Here is a 7,021-nt window from a genome sequence, read left to right as displayed (position 1 = left end):
AATAAAAAATAATTAATCAAATATAAGCGCATAAAATCATTAACAAAAAAGTAATAGTTAATTACAAATTAAAGACAGACGGATTCCTAGACATATTACAATCACAAAATACCATCAAATAAATTGTCTTGAAATATAAAAAGCAACATTATCTCTGAAATCAATCATTTCTCCTTTTTAATATTTCTCTTCAGAAGCTTCAATGGAACATTGTCTTCTTCGATGGAGTCAAGTGATACAGTCTTCTTAGCAGATTCTCTCTTAAGTGAATTGTTTGCATCATCATTGGTTGCATTATCTTTTATTAGCTCAAGTGACTGAGAGCCACAGTCAATCGTTTCGTTGGTAAATTTTGCTAATAAATCCTATAATAAATGTTAAAACCAAATAAGATGAATAAAAGAATACAAAATGAATAAAAAAGATTAAGATGTTTTGTATACCTCTCAATATCAATAGTGGACTCATTGACCACACGTTGTTTTTCCCTACCAAACTCTCCATTCCCAGCATATACATCATTGAATAACGTATTGACAAACATATGAGTAAATATTGAAACATAATTATCATTTTTAATCTACAAAATCAAATTCAAAAATAGATCTTACCACTGATTTCATGGAAAAATCATTGAACTTTTGAATTATATCATCATCAACACCTACTTTCTTCACTCTGAAAGACTATTCAACTTGGAAACACTGATCATTCATACTTTCAACTTTAAACAATAGACTTTTATCCACTAATTGAGCGAACTCCTTTGGCATATTTTCAGAAGCATTAATCTATGAAAAAAGAAGAAGTTAATATCATATTTAAAAAGGTTTTTCCAACTTATATATATATATATATATATATATATATATATATATATATATATATATATATATAAGTAAACCTTATCATGACTTTCTAACATATCAGCACAAGATTTCTTTAAAAGGATGGTTGCATCCCTATCAAACAGCAAGAATGTGGTTGAATTTGATGAGTCCATGACTCGAATTTTGATCCTATATCTGTAAAAAGAATAAAAGTTATGAATCATAAAAATTGGAAAGTACAATCACATATTTCAATTGACATTAAATGTAATGCACAATAAGTTTACCTTGTTTATTACACTTCTCGCAAAAAAAACATCTTAGAATCTAGATAAACTGCTTTGTTACAAACACAAGTAGTATACTACCAATCATCCTCAGCCAAAATATGCTTAATGGTTCCAAACAATATGTAAGTGGTTACCTTTCAATATAAAAAAAATTAGCCAAAACATTCATCTGAACAACAAAATTTAAAATGTTGATATATCATGACCTCTTTACAATCTTTGAGACCTTGTATGTTTGTCCTAGGTCTAAGCATTAAGAAGTCATCTTCAACAGTATGTTTGGAACTTTGCGAAAGCTAAGTTAATCCTTGAGATGGTGATTCAGTGTTCTCACACATTCTGTCAAGTAAAAAAAAAAGGTTACACAATACATATAATCAAAGATATGTTATTTATAAGAAAATGAAGAAGAAATACAATATTACCTTGATTTGAGTTCAGACGCCTCCTTGAAATCAACATTGTACTTAATTCTAGTGCAAAACTTACAATTCTGAACTTGAACCTTATCTAAAATGAAAAATAGTGTATGTGAGACTAACATTGATAATAGTGTAATCAAGAATGTATAAAACTAATAAAAACGTTTTACCTTGAAAAGTTTTAACTTTAGCAAACTGTATACTTATTGCAGCATTTTGTACTTCTCCACTTGAAAGAAAGACATTCAGTTCATCCACATAAATACCAAACAAAGTACATTCTATACGGAACCTAAAAATTCAATAAATGTTAGGTGACATCATTAGTTTCATACATCCCAAAAAAAAATGTATGCAGTAAACCTTAGAACTAAATTACCCATCAACTTTTATGGCAATGCAATTTAACTTTATTGTCTTTCCATCCACTTGCAATTGTCTTTCAGTGCCAACTCCTACCAATGCTCCCAAGATATCTACATAATAATACAGCAAATGATTAAAAAAATTATTAAACATATTAATACCAATAAAAAATATGTAATATAAAAACTATAAATATGAACTTACCAACTAAATAATCAATATCAAATCCAGAGGTGGTCAATAACGACAAAGGTGTGTATTGTGGTTTCATATATGGAACCAAGTTAGTATCCAGCAAAGAAACTTTTGTACCAAACTGGAAATTAATCTTATAAGGGTGGTGTGTAGTTCGGTATATTCCACTATTCGGAGCCACACTGAAATTTTGGATGCCATAAACATGACCTTCAGATATTTCATTTTGAAATTTGTAAATTAGAGTACGTCTAATAGACGCGTGTATTTTACCTCCCTGCAAAAAATGAATATAAATAATATGTTTAACCTATAAATAGTGTTTCTTCATAACAGTGATGGAAAAAATGAAACGCAATATTACCTCTTTGTCTTGAATAATCAACTCCATTGAGAACAGACACTTCTGTTTACTGAAATCTGGAACAAACCATGAACGTATCACCCTAACAATGATATTACAGTTCCCCTTCTCTGGAGTAACTTCCGTTAGCTTCTGGCTTTGCTTTTGAACTTCACAGAGAGACATATTGAACTCACAACAACGATATACAAAGATCAAAACTCAACAAATGAGACCTCATACATATTTATAGATAAAAAGTTTATATTCAGATGAAATTAAAAGAACTAATAAATAAAAAGTTTAAAAGCAAATGTAGAGTTTCAGCATTTTCTTTGGTCAAACAATGCATAAAAAATTGTAAGTTGACGATAAACGTAAGCTTTAATAATAACATGGATTTGGCAATTCTCGAAAAACTTAAGGCTGATATGTTAGTCGGGTATTTACTCTTAAATGGTAGAAGAATCAATAAAGAACAAAAAAAATACAAATTAGGTCTCTGCAAACATTGAGTTGTAAGCTATTGAAAAAGTGATAGGCATATGATGTTAATAGAAATATATACTTTTGACCTACAGATGCATATTTCATACTAACATGTTTTTGTGAAAACTACAAATATCGGCTATTCATGTCAGAAACCATTAAATATTCATATGCATGTATTCATAGGTTATATAAAAGGTGAAAAGTAATACAAACAAATTATGTTGAACAGAAAGCATGTAACAAATTATTTGAAAGTAAATACATAATTTCTTGGCGTGGTGTGTTCCACAGTCAAACATTAATTGTAACACTAATGTGGAAACAATGCATATCTGCAAATACATATTGGTGTAGAAAACATTCAACAAAAAAGGATTGAAGAAAAAAGATGTTATTTCAAAATTGGAGAACAAAAGGACAAACCCTAATCATGTCGACAAAAACATATGAACTGCATAACTTCTGGTATTTTTGTAAACAACAACAGATGAAGTGCATACCTTTGGGTAAGGATCGTTTATAAGAATCCGATGTTGCTGGTGAAAAGTAATTTGGTTGAAAACTTTTGATAACCGCACAAAAAGTAAAGAAAGTCTTGTGCATAGAAAAATTGGCGTCAACAAAATAGATAAGATTTGAATACTAATACAACTTCCTAGAGAAGCCAAGTAAATATCTACTCGATTTAATTTATTAATTTAATTTATTAAAATGATATGACGTACTGCTATGCATTAATTTTTACTAGTGAAAATTGTGGTGCAAGATTTACAAAATATATCGAGTAGTGCAAACAATCATATCATTGCACAGTTTCAAACTCAAAGTTTATAAATTATTAACATTGAAAAAATGAGAATGAGATTTTTGACAGTTGAATATGACATTAAGTAACTGTAAATGTGTTGGAAGCAAAGTAAACTGTCTTGAATAGCGCAAAAAATATAAAAAAATTTCAAAGTGATTTTATTCAACTCTTAAAAAATAATATTTTAAATGATATAAAATTTTAAGAAATAAAAACTCAATGATAAGACATTTTTGTGTCTGAAATTAATTAAATAGCAAAGATATTCAAATGTGGAAAAAAATATGGAGCAGTCTTTAATTAAATGACAGTTTTTTGAAATGGCAATAATATAGTTGAAAATCAAATGACTTAATAAAATAACATAATAATTAAAAGCAACAATAAAGTGCTCAAAATATTCAAATACTATAGTTAATGGATGCTTTCAGTCGCGATGATAATATTTATTTATATTAAACAGAACATTGACATCCTTGTTTGTGTTTTCACCGTCAACCTCGAAGATAACTATATCTCTTGCCTCTATTCCATGAAGGTCACAACCTTTTCCATCCACTGCCTATCTTGACAGACTTAGCTCTTATTAACAACTTGCATGGAACTTGTGCTTTTGGACCGTAAAGCACAATAGTTTACAACTGACTATTGCGAAAATATTTAGCTAAGTCTGAATTCAGATCCTGCAGAAAAACATAAAATTAGATAATATAAAATAAAATTGAACTTTTAATAAAGAATTATAAAAGAGAAAATAGAAATTTTAGTCATCAAATTAAAAAAATGAAAGCAAAGAAGTTACGAAACCTCACCAAAAGACTTGCTTTGCAGTTGTATTTAGAAAGTCTGAACTCAAAATGAATTAAGTTAGACCTTATCAAAGGAGCATTTGCTCGAACATGACTTCGAAATTTATGAACAACTAACTCTGAACAGTGTTCGTATAAGTAAATTTTGTAACATTTCGACCGGATATTACAGATTTAAAGAATAAAATAAAATAAGAGAATAAAAATTCATTAATTATAAAACAATTTCCCAAAAATGTGGGAAATTTCAACCTTTTATTACTTCAATAATAATTCAAAATCCATGAATATAATCACTATTATAATTATCAAATAGTCCAGTAATATCAATAATTACAACTTGGTTGAAATTATAAAGACAATGTAAAACTTTGAGAAAATCTCCCCAATACTAGCCCCGCTTTGGCTCTACGCCTCACCAGATCCACCTGTAACACCATATGCTCACGCATATCGCGTATACGATCATCGCAAAACACAAGCAGATAGGGTGAGCTAACAAAACAAACATATATACAATACAAGTATATACATACAACACAATCACACCAAAGGAGTTCCATCCTTTGATTTCATAACACATGGCCACAACCATGTTAACCGTGTTCTACGTCCTCTAATGAGTACCTCAAGGTGTCTTGCTGCCATACCTATCGGCCACAACCGATAGAGCACGTGCGAGAAACCATTGCTACGGATCATACATTGTAACTCCAAGTGGAGTTCTCAAATACGAACATAGTTCGTAACGTCTCAAGACTACCAAACTCGTCTGCTAATTACTGAGAAGGGCAATCTATCTGGACCCATCCGTACTAGCCACAACCAACACACTCACACCGGTAACACTCGCCAACCTGAGCTCAACTCAAGGGTTCCTCATGTTCATCCGCCATCCCGAGCTCAACTCGAAGGATGTCATTCCGAGCTCAACTCGAGGAATGCCACGTGCTTAACCCCTATCCCGAGCTCATCTCAAGGAATACGTTCTGAGCCACAACTCAAGGAACACTAGTAAGCCGACCTTTAAGGTGTCATAGAAGCCTTGTACATCACGCACACAAAAGCAAGTGCAACGCCCATTTACTACAGCACCATCGCCTGGCGCAAACCACGAGACGCAAAGCGCATTGGACTTCTAGACTGCCTAGCGGGGGACACGTACTGCCAGGCGCCAAGCGCCTCTAGTGCCCACTATTTGCAAGTGTTGCCTGGTGGAACGCCCCTTGCTGCCAAGCGACTGACGTTCCAGTTCTCCTTTGTTGGTTAACTTCTGCCTGGCGAGTCACATATTGTCGCCGGTACCACATCAGTACTCGCGCAATACTGATTCTGGTTTGGATTCAGGTGTTGTATTCCATTCCCTTACTCACATATTTACTCCACCAATTCAGTCCTTATGTCTTGGCTCAATAGAAGCACCTACAGTACACTATCATATCCATAATTACTATACATAGAATTTTACATTCGCCATCATCTCCTTAAACTCCTAAGTAACTTCTATTCTTGGGTTATTTCCATACTTTATACCGTTGATACAAGCCAACCATCACAGTTAACTTATAATCTGGTTTATCTTGAAAGATAGATTTATCCCATGGCTAACAAATTCAAGCTTATCCATTTATCTATTATATAAGTACTTATGAACTCTTAACTCTCACAGTTCTAGTTTCTCACAATATGTTCCCTATATCGTCTAACTAATTTCTCCCTACTTACCATGCCTCATGGCTTAATGTCCTAAAAATACCCATATATCACCAATTCAACTTATTAACCTTTATCACAAGTTTCAACTTATGTCAATACCTATAATACTTCCAATCTTTTTAAAATTCGTAAATCAGATGATCATCAAGAACCTCCTAATCACCATAGAACCATAAATTCGCCAAGCTCACAGCACTGATACGGCGCTTGGCGGCGAACTGAGTGCCGGCAGGCGATTCCTTTGATTCCAGGAACCCAAAACTCTTCATAGCATCTATGAACCTTATCCCACGCACCCAAATTTGATTTCAATCAATTTCATAGTTCCATAGCATAAGGTTCCCATTCCAAACACATTCATTCAGTCTTTCTAGTGCAACTAAACCACCAATTTTTCCTTAGGATCACAGAACCCCAATTTACAACCCTAAAACATATCCCCCACTGTTCCATTCAATTATGCCCTCAAATACGTGAAATTAAACATCGTTTGATATCAAAAACATCCTTTAACAATTACAGTTAGCTTTCCTTCCGATCAGAATTACCCTAGAACCCAAAAAACACCAAAATTGAGCCAACATGGCTCGTATCTCCTAGCGGGTGTTCATGACTACCAAGCAACTCAAACAGACCCTAAAAAATTGGGTTTTTAAGCACGCGATGCCTGGCGGTCGGAAGCTTACCACCAAGCAGTTCCACTTTAGGAACCCAGAAATAGGCCAACAGTGTATGTGCCGCCTGGCGGCC

This window comes from Vigna unguiculata, chromosome 9 (genome assembly GCF_037176805.1).
Source record: "Vigna unguiculata cultivar grain cowpea cultivar isolate G323 ecotype 2 chromosome 9, ASM3717680v1, whole genome shotgun sequence".
NCBI lineage: Eukaryota > Viridiplantae > Streptophyta > Magnoliopsida > Fabales > Fabaceae > Vigna > Vigna unguiculata.
This window is presented reverse-complemented; position numbering follows the sequence as displayed.